The sequence below is a fragment of the Mobula hypostoma genome, chromosome 9, assembly GCF_963921235.1.
Source record: "Mobula hypostoma chromosome 9, sMobHyp1.1, whole genome shotgun sequence".
NCBI lineage: Eukaryota > Metazoa > Chordata > Chondrichthyes > Myliobatiformes > Myliobatidae > Mobula > Mobula hypostoma.
In genome coordinates, this window is record NC_086105.1 from 133,092,394 (window position 1) to 133,119,960 (window position 27,567).

Genomic DNA, 27,567 nt, shown 5'->3' on the forward strand with positions numbered 1-27,567 from the left:
ATATGTGTGTTTCTGGTATATATATGATTGCGTGCCCTGCTACTGACCTCACCACAGTTGGTTCTCAGCTGTACTTCGACTGGAGTCGAATTCCATTCAGACAATGAAAATACATTTGTTGTGTGGGTGTGTGTGTGTTGGCAAAGTCTATCAGAACAGTGCTGGGGGCAGAACACCAGGTTCCACCAGGTGAGCCCTGGTAACCATTCATAGCCTACCCTGCTGCCTAGAGGTACCCAAGCATGTTTGATTCCCTGTGGGGACCATTGCGGTTTGAACAGTTACAGGGTTAATGTGATGGCCAAATGCAGACCAGAGCATGGATTGTTCAGGACCTACCACATAAAATCACCATAAGATCCCAGATGCTCTTAACAAATGGTTTTAAGATACAATTCATTCGACAGAACATAATGCCAAGCATTGCACAATTCAATTCATGACACTTCTTTTAATTCAAATTAATTTCAACTATATTGATGTTCAGGTAAATGTGCTTTAGTGAGGGAGGGCTCACTCTAGTTTTTTAAAATAACAATCCTATCTTTTGACTTTGGCCTTCTTTTACCCAGCTTTGGCAGGGTATTTATTTTGTGAATCAAAAATCAAACTTACAAAAATGAGCAAAAGTAGCAAAAAGGAAACTGCTAGTCTTACATAATAACAGCTCCGTAATTTGCCCGGTGTGTACTCTTGGCAGCCCGATCGGTGTCTCTCACAGAGCGCGATGAGCCCTGTTATTAGGCACCAGGGCATGCCACCTTTAATTACCTACAAATTTAACATAAGACCATACATAAATTAGCATGTGATGCACCCTACAATGTAGTTACAATCATGTTGCAGAAGTATCTACCTTAAATATGTATACAAACAATATATACATATTTAAACCTCCCCATTGCTAAAGAAATGAATATTCACAGTGTATGGCGGGGAAGACACCATAACACAACTCATTATAGGAATATACCGGGGAAACACTGAAGTGTGTACACTCAGCGCAATGACAGTAGAATGACAAAGTGATGTTTGTGTGTGTGTTTGTGTGTGTAAGTGAGGAATGCGTTTACCAATTGCTCTCTGTCACAATTAAACATCTCTGCCTGTTGTATCTTTGCTGGTTGATAAAGAACTAACCAAGCTAATCCCACATTCCAGTCATTTGTCTGTAGCCTTGCAGGTTATAGCTTTTGCCCAAAATATCTGAATACTTCTGAAATGTGTTGGCAGTTTTTGACCCTGTTTCTTGAGCAATGCATTCCAGTCTCCCAAAATCCACTGAACTCAAGCTGCATGTTAATTATCATTTTATACAGTTTAAGTACATCTTCCCAGCTTTTATGTAGAAGTGTTTTTTTGGCAACTTGTGGACCTGTCATGCATTGGCATAAACTATTAGAAAGTACACTCAAAGGTACATTTATTGTGTACCTTATTGTGTGATGCTTTGCAGCACCTTGCTGTTTATATTAAAAGTAAAGTTCATATAAAAGTGTGCAAGCTGTGGAAGATAACATTCACAGAAGTATTTCAGATACTGTATTTAATTAAAGAGTAATCATTGTGACTGTGTCAGATTGTTTTCTGTATTTCATACTAATATTGATGCTTGGTGCTGCATAATGTTTGAATTACTCAACTTGTTTTCTGCTTCTTTCTTTTCAGTCTCTCAGGTGTTCTGTTAAGAGTCATTTTTATTTTTCCTTTTAGCACCTTTAAATTTTTGCTGCCAAGTAGAATGAGGTAAAGTTAACTTCAGGTAAAAGCCCACTTGCTGTCAGGTAGATTTGTCATTGTCAAAGATAAAGTCATACAACATATCTTTCCAAGATAGATGTACTTTTCCTATAAGATAATGAATCTCAAGGTAGCATATGGTAACATATACATACTTTTTAAATAAGAGATTTATTTTTAACTTTGAATTTTGAAAGTTAAAAGTGGGGCTTCACAGCATATAATTAGTTAACTCAGAAATTAACACCGTAACTGTGCCTCTTAATTTTTAAAACCACTCATATTCCAGTCAAAAACAAGAAATCAAAAATCTTTGTGAATTAGATACAATACTTCAAATTTAAGTTCAATTTTAATGGTCATTCAACCATACACATGCATACAGCCAAACAAACTATGTTCCTCTGGTGCCAAGGTACAAAACACAGAACCAACAGTCACACACAGAACACAGCATGTATAATGCATATAATTATGATAGCAGAAAAACATACGGTTACAAAAAATAATATTAAAAAATAATAATAATATAGCCCAAGTCCCTGAGTGTCATGGCCTGTAGATTGATGGTGTATGGGACGTTGTCCTGGAGCCATGTTTCTGTGAGAGCAGTCCATAGCAGTTTCTCATATCATACAGGGCAGTCCCAGACAAATGCAATCCAGCTTGCCTCCCACTGAGTGGAAACTGGAGGTCCGAAATGACGGGAGGGACAGCCTCCAAACCAGCGTGGAATTCAATGGAACACAGATAGCACCGGGCTCTCATTCCTCGGCAGCCACAACAAGTGACCCAAGGGATGAATGAGGGTCCACTCCATGCCACAACCTAGGCCACGTAGCTCCCTCCGCTGTCAGTCTCACTAATGAACCGGTGAATCAGACTTGCAGTATTCTACATTACCAATGTCCAAGAGGGTCTTATGATGGCAACCACTCTCTTCCCACCGTACCCCTCCCCTACCTTCCTCAGTTCCCATCTGCCCACCCCACCTCCCTCATTTGGTTCCATTCTCCACCTTCCTTTCCAATTTCATTCCATCAACCCAAGCCCTTGGTTGCCTCCCAGTGCCTGACACTATTTCCATCTGCCTAACACCTCTCCTCACCTGGATTCAGCTATCACTTGCCACACTTGCTCCACCCCTTCTGCTGACCCCCCTGTTCTGCCATCACCAGTCTACTCTTTCCACCCAGGTAAAGCATCTTGACCCAAAACGCCGATGGGCTTTTTGGCCCACCTGTTGCCCTTTGAAATTGCACCAGTCTCGTATAAAACACCATGAGTTTATTATTTTCTCACAGTAATGCAGCTCCCATATGACTCAGAGCCAATTTAAGGCTCTGGTTAATATACCAATAGAGCGGTAAATGTTTTGCTGATTTTAACCGATATTGTGCTGTTCCACTATGTGGACTGGATTAAAACCAATCCCAGTAATCCCCATATCAGGGTTTCTGTCTTCCTGCCAACAATGCACTCCAGACTTCTTGCTGGAAAAATACACGATTTATTGCTGATTGATCTTACAATCTCGCTTTCTTTGTGAAATGTCGGTGAGGGCAGGCATGAAAAGTAAGCTGGCTCTACCCTGTGGCTAGTTGCACTAAGTATTAAACCGAGAAATCTGCACAATCTGGAGTGTATGAGCCTGTGTTGAGTCTATATCACATTACTCTTTAGTGAATCATGTGGCCAAGCAGAACTGATCCTCATTATAAATAAAGCAAACAATATGAACTGTGTTCTAAATAATGAATCAAGCACAAGCCAGGTTCACCTTGGGCTTGGCAATTGTAGCTTTAAACCTAGATGTTTTTGTGTTTGGTACTAATATGGTTGATTCACCCTGGATTCAACATGAGTTTAAAATAAAATATCAACATAATGTACAATGGAAAATCAAAGTCTATGAAAATATCCTGTGCTGTTCTAATGATGGCAACCATAATCTTGGTCAATAATTTTATCTTTGACTTGCTAACACCTTGTTGCTCTTTCTAGTCCAAATATCAAAGTGCAAAGTAAATTTATTATCAAAGTACAGCTACATATATACTCCGTGGTCACTGTAACTAGTAAAGTGGCCACTGAGTGTATGTTCATGGTCTTCTGCTGCTGTAGCCCATGCACGTCAAGGTTTGACGTGTTGTGCATTCAGAGATGTTCTTCTGCACAGCACTGTTGTTATTTAAGTTATTGTCGCCTTCCTGTCAGCTTGAACCAGTCTGGCCATTCTCCTCTGACCTCTCCCATTAACAAGGCACTTTCACCCATAGAACTGTAGCTCACTGGACTTTTTTTGCTCTTCGCACCATTCTCCGTAAACTCTAGAGACTGTTGTGTGTGAAAACCCCAAGAGATCAGCAGTTTCTGAGGTACTCGGACCATTCCATCTGGCACGAACAATCAGTCCGAGGCAAACTTACTCAGACAACATTTCTTTCCCATTCTGATGTTTGGTTTGAACAAGAACTGAACCTCCTGACGACTTATAGGAAAATAAATACATTCAATAGATTAAAAAAGCTATATATAATCAAGGCTGACAACCAAAAGAAGATATATTGTACTAACAAAAATCACTGCTGAAAGCATGAGTTGTATAGAGTTGCTGAAAGTGAGTTTATATGTTGTAAAATTAGTTCAGAGTTGTGATGAATGAAGTTATCCACAATGATTCTGGAGCCCGATGGTTGTAGGGTGATAACTGTTCCTGAACCTGGTGGTGTGGGACCTAGAGCTTCAGTACCTGTTTACTTGCTGACTATACCTAGCCACACAATCCTGAGTATAAAATGAGTAGAACGCGGCCAATTGCACAGTTTTGAGGTGCACCTATGCTGATGGTGATTGTGGAGGAGGTGTTATTGCCAATCCGTACTGACTGTGGTCTGCAAGAGAGGAAATTGAGGATCCAGTTGTAAAGAAAGGTATTGAGGCCAAGGTCTTGGGACTTCTTGATGAGCTTCGAGGGGATGATAGTGTTGAAAGCTGAGCAATAGCCAACAAAGAACATGCCAATGTATCCATCTTGATTGTCCAGGTGTTCCAGAGCTGAGTGAAGGGCAAATGAAATGGCGCCTGCTGTTGACATATTATGATGGTAGGCAAAGTGGAGGGGATCTAGTTCACTCCTGAGGCAGCAATTGATATGCTTGATAACCAACCTCTCCGAGCACTTAATCTCAATGGATCTAAGTCCTGCTGGGTGATAGTCATCGAGGCAGGTTACCACGTTCTTCGTGGGCGTTGGTATGTTTGAAGCCCCCTTGAAGCAGCTGATACCCCAGACTGCCGAAGCTATTTTCATCAGTGTTGTTCAACAGTTTTATGTCGTTTCCTTCTCTGTACTCGGGGTGGGGGGGGGGGGTTGGAGTCCAAAGGGATTTTCACACACAATGGTATTGAGGCTACAGAGAATAGGATGAAAAACCAAAAACATACAGTGATAGTGGTTCTGCGTTTGAAAACACAGAGTCAATGGGAAAGCTCAGAGAAGAGTAGCCAGGTTGGTTCGATTTGACAGGAAGGCGGCAGTAACCCAAGGAGCCATGCATTCCTGGACACACAAGACGTTGAATCCTGAAGTGGATGGGCTACAGCAGCAGAAGCCCCTGAAAGATACTCAGTGGCCACTCTGATACAGGAGATACTTAATGAAGTAGTCACTGAGTGTATATCAGCGTGTCCAGTTGAAAATTTTCACTCTCAAACTATGAAACAAATCACTTTTCCCTGAAGCTCACGGTGGAGAAGAGCTGAAGCAAACCCCTCTTTAGACCACAGCTGAAACTCTATTGATAAATACTTTGCCAAGAACGGTTGCATTTAGATCCAGATGCCGATCAACTGTAGATAATGGGAAACCATGTTGTGTTTGTATCAATATGTATAGAACATGGGGGATTGGAAATGAAATTGCTGTATTATCATCATTTGTTAGGAGATACAGTGAAAGGCTTGTCTTGTATACTGTTCATGCAGATCAAATTATTTCACAGTCCATCGAGGTAGAACAAGGTAAAACTGTAGCAGAATGCAGAAAATCATAAACACAAGGTGTTCTGCAGGTACTGGAAATCCACAGCAGTTACACAAAATGCTGGAAGAATTCAGTAAATCAGTAAGAGCCCATGGACAGGAATAAATAATCAACATTTCAGGCTGAGACTTTTCAAAAGGACTAGAAAGGAAGGGGGATGAAGCCAGAATGCTGCAGAACAGGTGTAGTCCAGGTAGACAGTAAGGTGCATGATCATTATGAGGTAGACTGTGACGTCAAGAGTCCATCGCATTATGGTAGGGAACCATTCAATGGTCTTATAACAGGTGGGTAGAAGCTGTCCTTGAGCCCCATGATCTGTGCTTTAGGATTTTATATCCTCTTCCATATGGGAGAGGGGAGAAGAGAGAATGTCTGAGTAGGTGGGAACTTTGATTATGCTGGTTGCTTTACTGGTTGTGAGAAGAATAGTCAGAAAACTTGCAATCCACTTCAACGTTGCGGTTTATGAAACGTGGACTGTTGTAGGATAACATGAGGACACACTAAGTGAAGCAATGATTCACTTCTACTTCTTCAAGCCTTGATGTACTGAACTTTGTGTTCACGAGATGGCCTCCTCTGCTTGGAGAAATCAGGCACATATTAGGTGATGGCTTTGCAGAGCGCTTTGTACAGTCTGAAGAGGTAACACCAAGTTTGAAGCTGCCCATAGCTTTAATTCAACTTCCCAATTTCCACTGTGACCTCTTTATCTGTGGCACCCTGTATTCTTACGGTGAGGCCTAAATTAAGCACTTTATGCTCTGTCTGAACACGTTGCAGACTCATGACACAATATCAAATTTAACAATTTTAACCAACTTACTTATTCTAAATATATTGGAACTGTCCAGGTTTTTTTTTGGAAGGATATCCATTTGTAACATCACACATATTTTTTTTCTCTCAAGAGACACAAACTGACTTGCGGGCTATATCTCATGTTTTCTTGGTTTTGATTCTCTGTTAGAGCGCTTACCTGTGTTTAACAGCTTCAAATTTCAAAGTATATTTATTATCAAAGCACGTAAATGTCACTATATACTGCTCTGATACTCATTTTCTTGTAGGCAATCACAATAGAACAAAGAAATACAATAGAATCAATGAAACACTGCACACAAACAAACACTGAGAAGCAACCAATGTGCAAAAGAAGACAAACTGTGTAAATGGAAAAAAAAATCCAAATAATAATATATTTTATACTTTATACTTTATTGTCACCAAACAATTAGTACTAGAACATACAATCATCACAGTGATATTTGAATCTGCGCTTCACACTCCCTGGATTACAAATATTAAATATTTAAAATATTTAAAATAGTTAAAATTAGTAAATATTAAAAATTTAAATTGTAAATCATAAATAGAAATTAGAAAAATGGGAAGTAAGGTAGTGCAAAAAAACTGAGAGGCAGGTCCGGATGTTTGGAGGGTACGGCCCAGATCTGGGTCAGGATCCGTTCAGCAGTCTTATCACAGTTGGAAAGAAGTTGTTCCCAAATCTGGCCGTACGAGTCTTCAAGCTCCTGAGCCTTCTCCTGGTGGGAAGAGGGACGAAAAGTGTGTTGGTTGGGTGGGTCGTTTCTTTGATTATCCTGGCAGCACTGCTCCGACAGTGTGCGGTGTAAAGTGAGTCCACGGATGGAAGATTGGTTTGTGTGATGTGCTAGGCTGTGTTCACGATCTTCTGCAGCTCCTTTCCGTCTTGGACAGGACAACTTCCATACCAGGTTGTGATGCACCCTAGAGGTATGCTTTCTACGGTGCATCTATAAAAATAAAAATATATAAAAATCTATTAATGCAGGTTGAGGACCCCTTATCTGAAATGCTTAGGGCTGGAAGTGTTTTGGATTTCAGATATTTTTGGATTTTGGAATATATAATGAGTTAGCCTGGGATCACCATCATTTCTGACTGAATTTATGTGCTACCGGTAGGCAGTCTTTGTTTTACACTTGTTCATCACACATATGCACTGATGCAGCTGTTCAGTGTGTTAGATTTTCATCAGCAATGATCTTGGCAAACTCGTCAATTAATTTCTCTGTTCAGCAGATGCTTTATTACCACAAATCTTTAAAAATCTAATGCTTTTATTGAATTTCTGCAACCAGCTTGCTGAATATTCACAATTACCTTCAATTTTCAATTCATCATGATAGAGCTTTGCTTGTTTCATGATCAGCATACCATTAAATGGCATATGTTCATTCCGATGCTGATGAATCCACCCTTTCAATACATGATCGAGACCTTTATTTTCCCTTTTTGCTTATTCCTCATTCACTTCCGTTCATTACATATGTGAGGTCTCTTGTGAAGACTGTCTGTGGTGCGCAGAGAGCTGTGCATTACCTGCAAACCTTCCCAGCATCTTGTGGAATTTTCCACTTGTGATATCATGTCAGCACTCAAAAACATTTTTGGATTTTTGGATTTTGGAATTTCAGATAAGGGGCACTCAACCTGTAATGATAATAAATAAATAGGTAAATAAATAATACTGAGACCATGACTTGTAGAATCCTTGAATGTGACTTCAATAGGTTGTGAAATCAGTTCAGCATTGAGTTGAGTAAAGTTATCCATGCTGATAGTTGACGCATAATAACTGTTACAGAACCTGCTGGTGTTGGACCTAAGGCTCTTTTATCTCCTTCTTGATGGTAGCAGTGAGGCGAGGGCATAGCCTGGATAGTGGGATTCCTTGATGATGGATGCTGCTTTCCTGTGGCACTGCGCTATGTAGATATGTTCAGGACTTTTCCACATCCGCATATCCCTTCATTTGCTTTTTTCTTCCTCTCACATTCTGTCTTCAATAACCTGCCAGCCTCACACTATATAAATAGCATATCGCTACATCCTTGATGGTCTCACCTTAATGTATAATCTGCACATGCCATCCCTCCACTAGCATCTCTGACATTTAAATTAACTTGTATTCTCGCTTTTCTAGGCCTAATTAGGGCATTTGACCTGAAATGTAAACGCGGTTTCTCTCTCTACAGGTGTTTCCTGACCCACTGCTGTGTTTGGGTGCCTCCAGCATTTTGATTTTCAGATTTTTAGCACCTGCAGTTTTTTTTAAATTTCAGACATTTTTCACCTGCCTGCAAGTATTATTAATAATAAATTATGTTCTATTTATGAAATATAATTCAAAGTAGTCAAATGTACCTCTGTGATGAACTTGTAATCAACACCGCCAAAGTAAAACAAAACCTATTTTGGGACATGGAGTTTTTTTTTCTTTATCATTAGAATTCTTCTTCTGGGGCACTTAGCTCTAATGGAGCATAGGCCAATGATGACCTCCCGTCTTCATCGTCCAAAGTCTAGTTGTTCAATAGACAATAGGTGCAAGAGTAGGCCATTAGGCCCTTCGAGCCAGCACCGCCAAAAAATAGGGGGCACCTGGATTTGAACCAGGGACCTCTTGATCTGCAGTCAAATGCTGTACCACTGAGCTATACCCCCACACAGTTCATCAATGTTTCTGTAATCCATTGTATCCACTGTGCAGGGGATGGGCCAAAGCAATTTCACCAGAATCCTTTTGGCTGGCCTTACCCATTTCTACCTCTCCCGACGGGGACGTAGGGTTGGCCTTTCAGAGGCAATTGTTAGAATTACTAAGCCTACACTATGTGGCTCAGTAATAGCACCACCTGGTGAAATGCAGAGAAAGAATGAGGTTGGACAGAATTGAGGGAATCACTACTTGGTGGCCATTTTGTTGCTTCTTTAGCACCGAGATCGGGGAATGTAAGTGCCAGAATGTGTAATATATTCGCTTTTTACAGAGTTGAGGATTATATTTTCCTTTGGAATGAAGTTATTAGATACTTCTGAATGAAAAAGCTTAAAGTCATAGAATCACAGAGCACTATAGCCCGGAAACAGGCCCTTTGGCACATCGAGTTCATGCTGAACGATTATTGTGCCTAGTCCCATCGCCTTGCATCTGGACCATAGCTCTCCATACCCTTCCCATCCATTTACTTATCCCAACTTCTCTTAAACTTTGAAACTGACCCACATCTAAGCTTCTATAATCTGTGTGAGACATCTAATGCAAGGTGGGGGAGACAGCAGACACGCCTTTCTATTTTGAGAGTCCCAGTGGAGTAAAATTTCAGGATAATTTATTCCTGTTGTTAATGTTGACCCTAGTCTCCTGGCTTTCCCTCAGTTAAAGCATCAGGAATGTACAGAATTCTCTGATACCTTTTCTTGGGTGAATTATGATAGCTGTGATATTTGTTTACTGACTTGTCCAGGTATAAGTGCTTGGTCCTGCTAAAAAAAAAAGAAGAAATTCAGGTGTCAGCATAAAGGAAAGAACAAATTCAGTTGCTGTGGTGGCAAAGCATCTGTCTTTACACCACCCCAGAACTTCAAAGATTTCTTCAAAGCTTCTAAACAGGGAATGCCCAAAAGGGTAGACATATCTCTTACGTCAAAAGTATGAAGTCATTCCTCTCTGGAGACTCAAACACAGAGAGTAAATGACTGTGGGATCCTGCAGATCTCATTAATTTCTTCCCTCCCTAAAGAACAACATGTAGAAAAAAGGAGCAAAGTAATTGCTTTGAAAGCTGTGCTGCTCTTTTTGGCACAGTGCTTGCATCTGCTTGTTAGTAGTGGCCACGTATTGGAGTGAGAGCACGTCTCATGCAGACCTTATTTATTCAGGGTGCCAACCATCTGGAACGTGGTCCTAGCATTGCTGATGCATGAGCTGTCAACTGAATTTTATTCAGGCCTTTAATCAGCCTGGAATATGCCAGCTGTGCAGGTGCACACCTTACCTGGGAACTTTTCCAGTGAACTGACCCTGAGGCTTTTCAAGTTGCTAGCTCCAACTGGCACACCGGCCCAAGAACAGATTGTTTATGGGGGTCTGAGGTCAATTGACCCGCAGTTTATAGTAAGGCCTTGGAGACCAGGTGTACTTATAAATTACCGTGAACTCTGGGTGCAAAACTAATATCACAGGTCCCAGTGCATATATACATCTGGGGTATTGATCAGGCCAGATACCCCAGTCCCAATCCTTTGGAAAGGATTCAGCTGTTATAGCTGGTCACATAAGATCATAAGCCATAGGAGCAGAATTATGCATCACTATTCCATCATGGCTGATGTATTATCCTTCTCATCTCCATTCTCCTACCTTCTCCCTGTAACCTTTGATGCCCTTGCTAATCAAGAGCCTATGAACTCCATTTTAAATATACCCAATGACTTGGCCTTCAACCCTGTCTGTGACAGACTCACCACCCTCTGGCTAAAGAAATTCCTTCTCCTCACTGTTCTAAAGGGACATCCCTATGTTCCAGGAGTTCCCAACCTTTTTTATGCCATGGACCCCTACCATTAACCAAGAGGTCCTTGGACTCCAGGTTGGCAACCTCTGCTCTATTCTGAGGCTGTGTTCTCTGGTCCTAGACCTTCCCACTATACGAAACATCCTCTCCATATCCTATCTATCAAAGCCTTTCAATAGTTGATAGTTCAGAAGGAAGGTTGGAGAATAATGACTGCACAACGATCTGCTCCATTTATCACTCCTCGTGTAATAAAGTAGTCGGCAAGCAAGTATAGCAAGAACCAGATGTTGGTTGATACGTGGCAAGTAACGTTTGTGCCACAGAGGTCCGAGACAATGATACCCAAAAAGAGAAAATTCAGCTATCTCCCTCTGACATTCAACGGCATAAAATCACTGAGTCCCCACTCTCAATACCATGGGTTTACATAGAACAGCACAACACACTTTAGCTCATGATTTAGTGCCGACCTTTTACCTACACTAAGATATCGAAGTCTTCCCTCCCACATAGCCTTCCATTTTTCTGTTATCCATGATCCCATTTAAGAGTCTCTTAAATATCGTTAATAATGTATCTTCCACCACTCCTGGCAGAACATTACATGCACATACCACTCTCTTTGTAAACAGTCAAATTGGAGTAGCCGTATAAACTTTCTGGTTACAAATCTAGGAATATGGTGGTGAGAAATTCACCACCTAACAACACAAAGCCTGTCCTGACGAGGATTAAGCTTGAGTGCAATGGAATACTCTCCACTTGCTTGAATGAGTGCAGCGTCAACAGTACTCCAGGACTCAAAACCGTACAGGGCATAGCATCATCATCATTATGTGCTGTGTCATATGATGTAGGTGATCATGGCCTTCTATCTGTATTTAACCTGCTAATAAGCTCTTCTTATGCTTTTTCCTTTCCACGACCATGATTGTTCATGACAGATTTTCTACGGAAGCGGTTTGCAATTGCCTTCTTCTGGGCAGTGTCTTTACAAGACAGGTGACTCCAGTCATTTTCAATACTCTTCAGAGATTGTCTGCCTGGTGTCAGTGGTCGCATAACCAGGACTCGTGATATGCACCAGCTGCTCGTACGTCCATCCATCACCTGCTCCCGTGACTTCACGTGACCCTGACTCGGGGGGCTAAGCAGGTGCTACACCTTGCACAAGGGTGTCCTGCAGTCTAGTGGAGGGAAGGAGCACCTTACACCTCCTTTAGTAGAAACGTACTTCCATCCTCCCACCCCACATGACAGCATAGGGCTGAAGGCATAGCAGTTCACTTGAAAGGCACCCCATCCACAATCATCACTCACTCCACTATTGACACATAGTATTAGTAGTTTATACCATCTATTGGATACACTGCAACAATCCACCAATGTATTCCAAACCCATGGCATCTACTAACTAGGAGAACAAATTCTTGGGAACACTACTACCTGGAAGTTGCCTACAATCCACAGACCATCATTACTTGGAAATACACTGAGTGGCCACTTCATTAGGTACACCTCTTCTCCCATTCATTAATGCAAATATCTAATCAACTCATCATGCGGAGGTAACTCAATGCATAAAAGCATGCAGACATGGTCAAGAGGTTCATTTGTTCTTCAGACCAAACATGAGGATTGGGAAGAAATATGATCAAGGTTTGACCATGAAGTGATTGTTGGTGTCAGACAGGGTGGTTTGAGTATCTCAGAAACTGCTGATCTCCTGGTATTTTCACACTCAGCAGTCTCTAGAGTTTACAGAGAATGGTACAAAAAACAAAAAACATCCAGTGAGCAGCAGTTCTGGGAATAAAAATGTCTTGTTAATGAGAGAGATCAGATGAAAATGTCCAGACTGATTTAAGCTGACAGGAAAGGGACAGTAACACAAATAACCATGTGTTATGAGAGTGCGTAAAAGCACCTCTGAATGCACACCTCTGATGGGCTACAACAGCAGAAGACCATGAACATACACTCAGTGGCCACTTTATTAGGTACAGGAGGAACTTCATAAAGTGGCCATTGAATATTCATTGCCACTCCTTCACTGTTGTTGCCAAAGTCCTGCTACTCTTTCCTGAACAGCGTCGTGGGTATTCCCACATCTCAAGGACTACAGTGGTTCAAGAAGGCAGCTCATCTCCTTCTTAAAGGTACTGGGGATGAGTAATTACATGCTGGTCCAAGGATCAAATTCATTCACCTTATACATTTACATGTACTCGGACTTTGCTGTAGTGTGTAGGCATTTCATCAAAAAGCATCAAAATTCAGCAATTGTAAAGCCCATGTCACTTGAATGTATATAAAACAAAGGGTGGTTTCTACGCAACACACACAAACACACGCTTCCAATCAACATTGTGATTGCCCATGCTGACCTCAGTAACAGCCCTCAATATTGATTATAATCAGCAAAGGCTTTCCTCCTGAATTTATTTAGTTTCTGTAACGTATTTTACCTGTTTGAATATTTTCTTGCTTGTGTGAGAGTCAGTGACCTTATAAGTGAAGGCCGTAGGCAATATGCTTGGGATGGGGGGTGGAATAGAGTTTAGGGGCAATTTCAACTTCCTAAGTGAAATTCAGGAACACATTCTACTGGAGCAGAATATGCAAAAATCCCTGTAGTAAACTCTATAATATACTATCTGTTAATTAATTTACCTCCCGTTATCAAATTGGCAAAAACCGATTATTTGAAGATAAGTCTGATAGGCAGGTTGAGCTTTGACATCCTAATGGAAAGCTAATGGCCATTGTAATAATGAATGTTGCAGCAGGTTACAAACACACACATTCAAATTCCCCTGAACCACAGTGTATCTATCACATAACATGCCAAGTAAAATATCCTATGGTACTAAATCATAGAAGTTTAAAGAAAGCAATTACCATCTTAAAGAACAGTGTGCTCATAACTTCAAAAAGTTGTCTAGCAATTAATGCATGCAAAAATGTAGTTAAGCTTTTAATCACATCACAAACTTTTACTGGATTTCCATGACACATTTTTCTATTGCCTTTCTCATTCTGAACATAAATTAGCTCTGTTTCTTCATGTCTGAAGTTGATCTGTTTGTGTTAATCAAAAGCACTGAGACATACCTTACAAAAACAGTAATGAGGAGTTAGCTCAAAGTTTAGCTGAATGGTGGAAAAGACTGGAGGTGCTTTTTCCTGATCTATACATTCATGCATTTGTACCTTATCTGGATACTGTCTGGCATCAATACTCATTTAACTCCCACCAGGAGTCATTTTTCCTGACTCAATCAATCCTAACTGAGATATTGAGGTCAATTCTGGTATTCCAACAGCAACCCTGGCTGAAACAACTTGTCTGGAATGGAGGAAATTAATTGTTGACCCATTTGGATTAGCACACCAGATGGTGCTTTAACCACGCTGGTGTTCAGGAGCCTGTAAAATGTGCACACCTCTTTACTAGTGGCTCTCACGTTCAGCTGGCGTGGGAGGAGCAACCAGGTAACTCTGCAGGTTGTCCGCGGTCTGCCGAGGCATGAAGTCAAGGCTCTGGGTGCGACAACCAGAGGGGAGACTGTCTCACTTTCATTTCAATAGCTGGGGATGGCCAGTTTGCTGGCATTGTCAGTGATGACGAGATCCAATGAATGAACAGATAATAAGCCTTCTGCTCTTTCCCAGTGAGCCATCTGTGAAAAGGAGGTCAGCTGAAGGTTGGGAATGGAAAGCAGCAGTCTGCTCGGCTTTGGCAAAACTCTCTCTCCCTGGCAGGGCTGTAGGAATTCCTGAAGTGGATTTTTGCAAACAGAAAAATTGAAGCGACCATCATATGTGATGGATATTCACTTAATAGGGTCCAAAAGGCTTATTGCTAACCTCAGCTTTCTCGCACAGCAGCATGCCTTTTTCCAAAGGGTCAGAATTGTTTGTGACAAAGTTAAGCTTCTAAACCTTCTAACCAACATTCTTTACTTAGCCTCTTGTTGTAAACAGTGAGGCCTTGTAGTTCCAAGCTCAATCAGTGTAAGGCAATGGAGATTATATTAATTGGTCTGCATCAAATCAGACAACAATGAGTATTTAGTTGCATCGTTGTGACTGAGTTCAGGGAAGCTGGCAGACCTGACTGATTTTGTCACATAGCACGTCGAACATGGTCACAAGTACAGTTGATCGATCAATATTTAGGATATTTTTTGCACTCAGAGAGTCAGCCCTCACAGCATGAATTTTGGGTGTCTGGGATCTCTGTTCCCAGAAGCTTTAGGCCATCTGTGTGAATTATTTTTGACTCAGCAAATATATCTGTAAAAGATCACATGCAGATAATATCAACTGGTAACAAAACAGTATAAATGTTGTAAAGCATTGGGAATCGTTAGGGTTAACAAGAAGAATGGCTGAAAGAGGGGGTGACAGAAAGAAGTACAATTCATTCCTCAACCTTCAGTTTTTGCAATAGTTGACTCATTCATATACAACTTATTGGTATGTTATTTCACTTCATAAGAATTGTACCTCTGTTTGCAAGTCTTTTGTAGTTTATAAATCTTTTGTAATTCAGAAATCTTTTATAAATTAGAAACCCTCTGTGGGTTAAGACTTGTTTAAGACTTAAATGTGCATCGTTAAAAATAAAATAAACTGTGTTTAAGCTGCTTAATTAGCTGGAAGTATCTTCTCCTTGGTAGGGAGGGGAGACAACCACTCAAGTAGTGGCTATTGGGAGCTAGACATCACTGCAGAGACTAGACAGGGAAGTAAGCTGGTCTTTGAAGAGTAGGTGGATACATACAGTATAACCTCCCTACAGTGAAGGTTCCTGGACATTGGATAGAGATTAAAATCTTCTTTTGAGTCTAGTGCTTTGCGGACAGTGAATCCAACATCATCCCACACAATGCCTGAATTTCCAAGCTCACTGTGGCCGGTGATGAGGGAGAAGTGACAGCAGGCAGTGGTATTGTCCATATTTACTGGTAGATGCGTTCATATCAGTAACGGATCACGGGATTATAATGGCACAGAGAGAAGCTATTCAGCCCATCAAATAGTTGGGGAATGAAATATACTCCAGGAGGATAGATGCAAGAGGGGCAAGGGGAGAGATATTTGTATTACCTATCAATAAGAAACAGACATGAAAACTTTGTTTAGCTGCAGAGTGTAAAGGATGTTCCAGTGTACAGTTTTAATGGCTGAACAGGTGTTATGTGAGCGTATCCAAATAAGATAATTACTATGAAGCAAATTCATGTTTGAAAACATTCACATGCAAAAATGTTTTGGAAAATATAAAGGGTCTTTAGAAGCCATGCTTGTTTTCTCTCAATGAAATTGTGCCAATTGTTGTCTTGCCAGGGTTCCACAGCCGTATGGGAAAGGTGAAATGAACTGCAAACTCCCTTGCAGCTGTTGTGCCTATATGGTATGGATCTCCTGGTGGCATTGGACAGATGCCTTATGTTGGAGATACAAATTAAGCTGCTTCTTTTTGCCATTTCCCTTGAGCACTTGTTAGTATGTTGCAGGTGGGCATTATTTTATGAGAGAAAGAGAAAGAAAAACTTGCATTTTTGCTGCATCATTTCCAGCTTCAAAACGTCCCAAAGTACTTTACAGCCAACATTATTAGTGTGACAATCACAAAATTTCATTTATGTATCATTTGAGGCCTAACCTGAGAGTGGCCCGTCAAGTTGGTGTTCTGGAATGTGTTACCGTATATTCTCTTGAATGAGCAGAGAAGACATTGACTTGACCTCTCATTTGACAATCAACACTTTAGATAGTGCAGCACTCCCTTGTTAGTGAACTGGAATATCATAATTTATATTTAGTGTTGTGTGCCATTGATCCAGAGACAAGAGTTTGAATCCTATCTCGGCAACTGGGAACGTCAGTTCAAGTTATTGAATAAAATCTGGAGTAAAGTTAGTATCTCCTATGAAACAGCCAGGTTGTAAAGATTCATCCAACTTACCAGTGTCCTTAAGGGAAAGAAATGTGTCTTTATTATTCAGTCTTGTCTCTCTGTGCCTTTGGAGCCATTAATTTGGTCTTAACAGTTTTCTCAGATCAAGAGCAATTATAGTTGGAAAATACATAAGGAATAATAAAAGGAAAATTCATCAAATATTATTAATTTCCAAATGTGCAAAATTGGAATTATAACCATTCAGATGATTTGAAGGCACGTCAGTCCTGACTAAATTAATACTTCCAGTTTTAGAAAAACAGTCCAGTTACGATCTTCATGTGAGTTCAGTATATGCTGCCTGGTACGGTGTAAAGTAGTGTAGTAGCTCTATTACAGGGAGTTAAGCTAAGCATTTGGAGTTCATATCTTACTGCAGCTTCTGGAAAGCTTAAATTCTATTGAAATATGTAAATTTGGAATTAAAATAAAAATCTAGTGATTGGGAGTCAACCGGAATGCCATTAAAAAACCCATTTGGCTGCGCTGTTTCCTCCATTTTACTTATATTTTGTGGAGGAATTCAAATCTTTTGACCTATTTTATCCATCTAGCTGAAATTCAGTGAGAGGATGTGTCATTGAATTAAAGCATAAAGCATAAAGTCTCAATATGATGGACAGTGATTTTAAACGACAATCATCCAAATGAATAGAGTGTCTTAAAACAAAATATCCATGGAGGCTTGAAGTTCAATGTTAACCTGAGCAGGTGAGCATTGATAGTTTCCTCTTCTGTTAATACCTTTAAATATTATCAATGCCCCAGATCATTTGATTGTAATTCTGTGCTGTTGCCACAGTGATCACCTGAAGCCAGGTTTACATTCCCTTTGGTGCATCTTCTTTCATCCTTTGGATCAGGGCCTGTCCTGGCCACAAACTGGATTGTGATGAGCTGGCTGGGACTGCTTTGCCTTATGCAAATGGCATAACTCTAGGATGTGGGTTGGTCTAATTTCTTTTTAAATTAGAGGTTTCCTAACAGTGGGGGATACGATTTTACTAGATTTTTTTATGCCAAGTTTTTACGAATTGTGCTAGATTTTTTTTTATCATAATGGGAAAGTAAATCCTACATTAAGTGTTTGTAATAGATATCTTCTGTTCCTGTTGTGTAAGAGATGTGAAGTCTATCAACATATCGTCATTATAGATAATGTTTTAGAGTTGGCTATCATGTTAAAAGCTAACAATTGTGTAATCATGCTTTGTATTGTATGTCACACATATGGGCATGACTTATGGATATGTATATGTCAGGTCAATCTGAAATCTTTGAGCTCAATAAATGTCCAGCCTTAAACTTTAAAATAAATAATTAAAAAAGGTAATAAGTGCAACATTTGAGAGGCATTTGTATAAATACATGGAGGGAAAGAGCTTGAAGGTTTACAGGCCAAACACTGGCAACTAGGACTAGCAGGGAAGATGCTGTGGTCAGTATGGACCAATCAGGCTAAATGGCCTGTTTCCATTCTGTATTACTGTATTACTAGGGCTGTTCGTACCATCATCAACTTCTTAGTTAGATCTATTCAACTTTTCAGTAACAGTAATAATAATACTCTGGCAAACTAAGCCTGAGAACCAGTGATGAATTGTGAATTATTTAGAGGCTGGATGTGGATGAGTGGTGATGTAGAAGATGTTACAGATAAGGCGGGCCAAGGTCACAGGCAGGGAAGTGTGTATTGGATCACCTCAAGCTTGTGGAGAAAGGAAGGACGGTTGTCCTTAGTTTGGGCTTCTAAGTTGTTGGGATAACTTGTGGACAATCCTATGCTAAGAAATGTAAATCATTTCTATTGAAATAATCAAATCCTCCTACATATCAACAGTTTGATGGACAGTTTATGCACTTTTGTGTCTTTGATACTTTCCTTAGTTAATATGACTAAATCTGGTCAGTATCACATTGATATTAATAGGAATTTGTTTTATCTTTTCCACTGGAATAGTGATTTTATTTGAAAAAAGGCTTCATTGGTTGGATGAAACTCAGAAAGGGATGTGAAAGATAGTCTTTCAATTGACATAATGGATAGACAATTGCAAACAAATTCAGTAATTCTAAGATCCAGGCAAACAGGATCAGATAGTAGGAATTGCAAGTCTCATAATTTATAAACATGATGCTGGAAATCCAAAGCAAAACACACAAAATGGTGGAGGAACACAGCAGGTCAGGCAGCATCAATGGAAATAAATAAACAGTCGACATTTCGGGACGAGACCCTTCATCAGGACTGAATAATTTAACGATTTATTCATGTTGTACACACCTTCTGAAATTTATTCCAGACTGAATTGCTGCAAATGAATTTGTGTAGCAAATTCTAGTTGTTTAAAACCACTAAATAGAATGATGCCTATCAACCTAATTGCAAAACAATATTCTGTTGTGATCCTTTTCCTACATTAAAAAAGTACACAGTAGCTGCAAATTATTTTGAAGTACCCTGAAAATGAAAAACAAAACCATTCTGTCTTCTTTGCTGAGCAATTGATGTGGGATCATAAATTCATTATGCTTAGTTTAAAATGGTACATATATAATGTAAATTCAGATTAGTAATGAACCTTACATTCAGCGTATGTACTCTTGTTCTGTTTGTGGTTTCTGATGAGTGGAAGAAAACAACTCACAAACGAATGACATTGAAGTCAAGAAGGTAATTCATTTCCAGAGTAAAGTTTTAGATAGAAGGACAACTTGAAAGCATCTTGGAGGAAAGGGAATTCAAATGTGAAGGTAAATCTGACAGGAAATTAGGACTTTTTAATTCATTTATGAAATGTTGTTGTGAGTGGCAAGGGAAGAATTTATTGACCTGGAGCAGGTGGTGATGAGGTGCTTGAACTGCTGCTGAAGAATGACCCATACTGGTCAGGAATTCCAGCATTTGGGTAGACCATTGAGGAAGGGGCAATGGGGAACAACTAAACCAATATGCAGAGTGGCATGGAGATAATGTTGCAAGTGAGGTGTCCCTATGTATTTACTATTTCTTTTTGGTAGTAGGATGGGGGGGGTCACATATTTGGAAGGTCGCCACTGACAAAATGCAGCTTTCTGTTTTGTAAACGGTGCACGCGGTAACCTTAGTGCCTAGTAGTTGAAGTGAATAATAGTGAGTGTCCGGCTGTCACTCGAGCTGTTTTCTTGATCCTGGATGGATTGCAGGAAGGGTTAGAAGGGGTCAAGAACAATCTGCCTATTAGTTACCTGGTATTACCACAGATACATTACCATTAATTAATGTTGAGGCTAGCTTTGTGCTATAAAATATCAAACTAATTAAAGGAATTGATCTAGAATTACCAACATAGACTCATGCGACTTTCATTAATTTCCTCATTAGTTGAACCTTGACTTCAGTCCATCATTTACATAAAGATATTCTTCTGAAAAAGACTTGTAGTCATGTAAAAGATCAAGTTTAAAAGCATTTTGTTCTACTCATATGCAATCTTTTATTTTCCCAGTAAACCTTGTTAATCATTTAATTATATTAGGCTATATAACTTAAAATTGTCTTATTTTCTTATAATTATTTGTAATATATAATTTTCTTATAAGTCTTGTATAGAATAAAAGAATAAATGTGTCCTAAAAACTGTCAATGAGCACATCGACATGAAACACTATTGTAGGAAAGCAGCATCCATCATCAGAGATCCTCACCAGCCAGGTCATGCTCTCTTCTTGCTGCTGCCATCAGGTAGAAGACACAGGTGCCTCAGGACTCACACCACCAGACTGAAAAACAACTACTACCCCTCAGTCATCAGGCTCTTGAACCAAAGGGGATAACTTTACTTGCTTGCCCCATCGTTGTATTGTTCCCACAACCAACAATCTCACTTTAAGGACACTTTATCTCATTATCTCATGTCCTCGTTATTTATTGCTATTTATTTATGTTTGCATTTGCATAGTTTCTTGTGTTCTGCTCTCTGGTTCATCTTTCATTGATCCTGTTATAGTTACCATTCGATAGATTTGCCGAGTATACCCACGGGAAAATGAATCTCAGGGTTGTACATGATGACATATATGTACTCCGATAATAAAATTTACTTTGAACTTTGAACTTAAAACATTGAGTTGCATTAATTTTCAGTTATTCTGTGGTCAAATAATGTTATATTGCACCACAATGAGAGAACCTTTTAGCAGTGAAGTAAGTACAGGCTGGCAGGTGATTGGAACAGCCACCCCCAGGACAAGAACAATTGTATGGAGTAAGACAAAGGAGTAGTATTAGACCACTGCATTAGACCCTGCTTCTGCAGATTGTGTAAGCACACTTACCAGCCACCATCTTGTACTCCTGAACGGTATATGTTCCTTGAGTAACAGACTCTAGACTCTCCATCCATCGGATGTGCATTCCCTTGAAAAATGTATCACCTTTGAGGCTAGGTTGCACAGTCTGCTGGATATGGATCTTTCATTTTTGGGTCCTTGGTTTAAATCCAGAACAGGCAGCTCAGATAAAAGTCCCTCCTGTCTGTTGCTGGTAATAATTTAAAAAGAAATCACTTTCTCTTCCCATCATTCAGCTGTTAATGGGTCTTCTTTTAAATTAAGCACAAAATATGACAATTTTCTCAAAGAGCTTCATTCCAACAAGGCCTCTGTGTGTGCTGTGACCTGGAAAGTCCTCAATTAATAATTGAATGTTGAGATGAAAATTGAACATTTTATTGCAGAAGTTGACAAGACTGAAATTCTCAATGTCTTAATACCTTTACCATTCTTACAAACTGCCAGAAGTCTCAATGCTGTATAAATGTATTCATTAAACTTTATGAGAAGAAAGTACTCTTGAACCTCAAGCACTTACATTTATATTTATTAAGTTCTAAATTCTAAAGCCAAAGAGTAATTTTAAATAATACACGCAAAATTCAAATCGTTAATGAAACTAAAGAAGTGTATCTGGGATGAAGCTGATTTCCCCCTTGATCTGAAGTAGGTATTTGATTCTTTTCAAAGACCAATTCATTGCAGTTAAAATTCTAAATTAACCTGTGATTGAGAAATGTATTAGAAAAAAAAGTCATCAGACTGCTGTTGAAAATTATTTTATTCAGCCACAAATTTTGTGGCTTATCAGAGAATTATACCATCACTGATGTTAATGGCTTATTCCTCAAGCTATATTATTGTTAATTCACTGATTTAAATAGATGTGTCATCTTTGGTGAGATTGAATTGTAATTATGACCATCATACTGAAGGTGGCTAACCAATAACCATTATGAGTTTAAGCAGTTCCAAGCTGTATTATTAGCCAAAAGTACTCATCTGAAGGAAATGTTGAAATGGCCAATCTTGCTTAAAAAAGAAATAATCTGTTAATTAATTTACCTGACATCTTGGACTTTGAGAGCTGTGAATAAGTCTGCTAACACACTGCCAAGTTTTTCAAATGTTTAAGAAAAGGAGAGAAAACAAAAGAATATTAGAAGTAACACACACACCCACACACACACACACACACACACACACACACACACACACACACACACCTGCACACCTGCACACCTGGAGGAACTTAGCAGGCTAGGCAACAACTATGAAAAGGAATTAAAAAAACTAACATTTCAGGCTGAGACCCTTCTTCAGGAAAGGGAAATGCCAGAATAAGAAGGTGGGGAGAGGAAAAGGACTACAAGCTAGAAGATGATGGCTGAGGCCAGTTGAGGGGGAAGGTAGGTAGGTAGTGGGCAGGTGGATGAAACCAGAAGCTGGGAGGTGATAGGTGGAAAAAGTAAAGGGCTGTAGAAGAAGGAATTTGGTAGGAGAGGAGAGTGGATCATGGGAAAAAGAGAAGGGGGGCACCAGAGAGAGTGACGAGCAGGTGAGAAGAAGAGAAGGGGTTGGAGGGAAGCCAGAATGGGGAATGAGAGAAGGGGGATGGCGGGAAATTACTGGAAGTTAGAATATCAGAGTATTTATTCCCATTCATTAAAGGACAGCCCAGAAAGCACGGTGTGTGTAGTTCACTATTAAATATTATTATCATCCTTCTATTTCTGATAATTACTACTGTACTTGGTTTTCCACTGCCTCTGGTATCTTGAAAGATGTTGTGTATGTTCCAATTACTCTTTTCAAAAGGAATGTTTTATTTTCTCAGGATTTACTTTATCCTTTTCAAGTTTGCATAAGATGGCAAATGCTTTGCAGGCAGCGAACAACGCAACTAACAGTTTTACTAAATATACTTTATTGGGGATACAATCACTGCAATGCACAGCCTGGGGGCGTGCTTTTGAACCAACTGTATGACCTGGCATCCTTGTGGTATCCTGAAATATTCAGCGAACTGGACTCTGGAGTATGCAGGCATTGTTGTGGTGCCCATTGCTGCAGGAGACTTTGAGCTGGATAGACACTTCAGGCGGGAAAGGAACAGCAGGGGCCCAGATCCGAGAGCGAGTAATGAACTGATGTTCGGCCAATTTAAGCACCGAGCTAGATTAAAAAGATTAGGTCATCGAGACTGAGGGCTGGGGTCGATCCAGTGTTGAGCTCACTGCTCTGTGAGGCTTCACTCGCCTCAGCGCTGAACTGACTCTACATCTGTGGCCTGCACCCATCAGTACTTGGCTTAGCGCTGAACCTGGCTCGCAGCTCTGGTCTGCAGCCATCGGACTCCTAGACCAGCTCCAGCACTGAACTACCTGTGTGGATGTGGTCTTACTTTCAGGGACTCTGCAGTTCATGTTCTGTGGAATGTTTAGTTGCTTCTTTCACTGTTTGCATGATGTAATCTTTATTTTTTTCACATTGGATGTATTTCATGATGTAAGTATGTGTAGAATTGTGTTGCAAAATGTTTTAGAGCAGAGATTGGGGCTATAAAAAGTTCACCGCCCCCCCAGAAGTTTTCATGTTTTATTGTTTTATGCCACTGCATCACAGGGAATTTAATTTGGCTTTTTTGATGCTGGTCGGCAGAAAAAGACTTTTTCATGTCAAAGTGAAAACAGATCTCTGCAAAGTGATCTAAATTATTTACAAGTATAAAACACAAAATGATTGATTGCGTAAGTATTCACCCAACTTCAAGTCAGTATTTAGTAGATGCACTTTGGCAGGAATTACAGCCTTGAGTCTGTGTGGATCGGTCTCCATCAGCTTTGCACATCTGGTCACTGCAATTTTTCCCCATTGTTCTTTACAAAACTGCTCAAGCTCCGTCAGATTGCATGGGGATTGTAAATGAACGGCCCTTTTCAAATCCAGCTACAAATTCTCAATTGGATTCGGGTCTGGATTCTGACTTGGCCACTTTGTTGTTTTTAAGCCATTCCTGTGTAGCTTTGGCTTTATGCTTGGGGTCGTTGTCTTGCTGGAAAACAACCTTTCTCCCAAGTCGCAGTTCTCTTGCAGACTTCGTCAGGTTTTCCTCCAGGATTTCCCTGTATTTTGCTACATTCATTTTGGCTTCTACCTTCACAAGCCTTCCAGGGCCTGCTGCAGTGAGGAATCCCCACAGCATGATGCAGCCACCACCATGCTTCATGGTAGGGATGGTGTATTCTTGATGATGTGTGGTGGTTGGCCTATGCCAAACATAGCATTTTGTCTGATGGCCAAAAAGCTCAATTTTGGTTTCATCAGGCCATGGAACCTTCCTCCAGCTGACCTCAGAGTCTCCGACATGCCTTCTGGCAAACTCTTGATGAGATTTCATGTGAGTTTGTTTTCAACAGTGGCTTTCTCTTTGCCACACTCCCATAGAGCTGTGACTGGTGAAGCACCTGGGCAACAGTTGTTGTTTGTGCAATCTCTCCCATCTCAGCCACTGAAGCTTGTAACTCATCCAGGCCTCCCTCACTAGTCCCCTTCTTGCATGGTCACTCAGTTTTTGAGGTCGGCCTGCTCCAGGCAGATTTACAGCTGTGCCATATTCTTTCCTTTTCTTGATGATTGGCTTAACTGTATTCCAAGGGATATTCAGTGACTTGGAAATTTTCTTGTATCTCTCACCTGACTTGTGTTTTTCAATACCTTTTTGTGGAATTGCTTGGAGTGTTCTTTTGTCTTCGTGGTGTAGTTTTTGCCAGGATACTGACTCACCAGCAGTTGGTCCTTCCAAATACAGGTGTATTTTTACTACAGTCAATTGAAACACCTTGAGTGCCCACAGGTCTCCAAAAACAGATCTCCATTTAACTAATTATGTGACTTCTAAAACTAATTAGCTGCACCAGTGATGATTTGATGTGTCATATTAAATGGGGGTGGTGGGAGGGGTGAATACTTACACAATCATTTATTTTGTGTTTTCTATTTGTAATTAATTTGGATCACTTCATAGAGATCTGTTCTCACTTTGACACAAAGAGTCTTTTTCTGTTGATCAGTGTCAAAAAAGCCAAATTAAATCCACTGCAGTTGAATGTTGTAAGACAATAAAACATGAAAACTTCTGGGGGAGGGAGCGGTTTGAATACATTTTAGAGGCACTGTATATGCAAGTCTAGGGTTAGGTCATTTAGGACAGAAATGAGGAAAAAGTTCTTCACTCGGAGACAGGATTGGCGATGGTGCAGGAGCAGGGAGTGGGAGGGGCAATCTTTCCTCTTTGGAGGAGCCTCTGGGGACCCAGACATTGAGACTGGTAAATCTTTGAACATTTAGAAGAAGCAAGGGATATTGGAACAGGGGGCGGGGGGTGAAATTGTTGCCAAGATAAAAGGTTAGCCATTGTTTCAGGAACATTTTTAACCCATCAACCTTCAGGATCCTGAACCAGTATGGATAACTTCACTCACCTCAATACTGAACTGATTCCAAAAACTGTGGACTCAGTTTGTAGGACTCTCCAACTCAAGTTCACGGTATTATTTATTACTTATTTATTCATTATTATCATTATTTTTTCACAGTTTGTCTTCTTTTGCACATTAGTTGTTTATCATTGATTCTTTTACATTTCTTTGTATCTACTGTGAATGCTCACAAGAAAATGAATCCCAGGGTAGTGTATGATGACAAAGGATAACTTTGACTGTCTTACTGAATGGCAGGGCAATTTGAAGGAATGTTATGCTGTTCCTATTGTTTAAGTTCTTAAAAATACTTGTTATTTCTGAATATTGCTGAATATTTCCAGTATTTTTGATTACCCTGCCATTCAGATCTTGGACACCAGCTGAAAATGCTGGAGGTTTGTTTCTGCCTTTTAAAATCACTGCATATCACTTTGTTGGTAAACACTGAGATCCTGCTATAGTTGTGTTTCAAACAAATTTCCTGAGTACGATGTATAGATGATTACAAATAGGGTAAAATTTGCATTTTTGGCTTTTTTTGGGGGCATGAACATTGATTTCTCTAACTTCTGTTATGCCCCTCCTCCCCTTCTTACCCCATTCCCTATTTATTTATTTATTTATTCCCCCCCCTCCTTTTTTCTCTCTCTGTCCCTCTCACAATAACTCCTTGCCTGCTCTCCATCTTCCTCTGGTGCTCCCCTCCCCCTTTCTTTCTCCCTAGGCTTCCCATCTCATGATCCTCTTCCTTCTCCAGCCTTGTATCCCTTTTGCCAATCACCTGTCCAGCCTTTAGCTCCATCCCTCCCCCTCCTGTCTTCTCCTATCATTTTGGATCTCCCTCTTCCCCTCCCACTTTCAAATCTCTTAGTATCTCTTCTTTCAGTTAGTCCTGACGAAGGGTCTCGGCCCGAAACGTTGACTGTACCTCTTCCTATAGGTGCTGCCTGGCCTGCTGTGTTCCACCAGCATTTTGTGTGTGTTGCTAGGGCAAAATTTGTGTAGTTTGCAAATGATTCTCACCACTTGTATGTGACTGAAACTTCTAAATAATCATTAAAGGTACAAATGAGAAAAGATCATTGATCTTAAAATGCAGCTTCCTTTATCTCTTAACAGATGCTGCCTGACTTATTGAGTATTTCTAATGTCCTTCAATGGCTCAATGGTACAATTTAATACCAGAGAACATATACAGTATACAACCTCAAATCCTTTCTCTTTCCAGACATCGATGAAACAGAAGAAAAGATCCCAAGCAACAAAAGTATCAACCTTCCCCCCTCTCTCCATCTTTTGCAATTCATACTTCATTTATTTTATTGTTCTATTTATTTATTTTTTATTTAGTAATACAGAGCTGAACAGGACTTTCCGGCCCAACGAGCTGCTCTGCTCAGCAACCCACCTATTTAACCCGAGCCTAATCACTGGACAATTTATATTGACCAATCAACCTAACAACCAGTAGATGTTTTTGGACAGTAGGAGGAAACAGGAGCACCAGGAGGAAATCCACATGGTCAAGGGGAGAATGTACAAGCTCCTTATATATGGCTCCGGAGTTGAACTCTGAACTCTGCCTTGAGCTGTAATAGCATTGTGCTGACCGCTACGCTACCATGGCAACCCCAGCTTCCCAGCACGTGTTTAGTATTTTGC

General features: G+C 40.2%; 1 protein-coding gene and 1 non-coding gene across 4 annotated transcripts in view; one reads left to right on the plus strand and one right to left on the minus strand.

The window, feature by feature from the left end:
* The window catches only part of grin2aa (glutamate receptor, ionotropic, N-methyl D-aspartate 2A, a), a 315,483-nt gene that overhangs the window by 77,298 nt on the left and 210,618 nt on the right, over window positions 1-27,567 (plus strand). The gene's annotated exons all lie outside the window — the stretch shown is intronic.
* On the minus strand, window positions 9,209-9,280 carry trnac-gca (transfer RNA cysteine (anticodon GCA)). Its single transcript has one exon. It is a non-coding gene; the product is annotated as a tRNA-Cys (tRNA).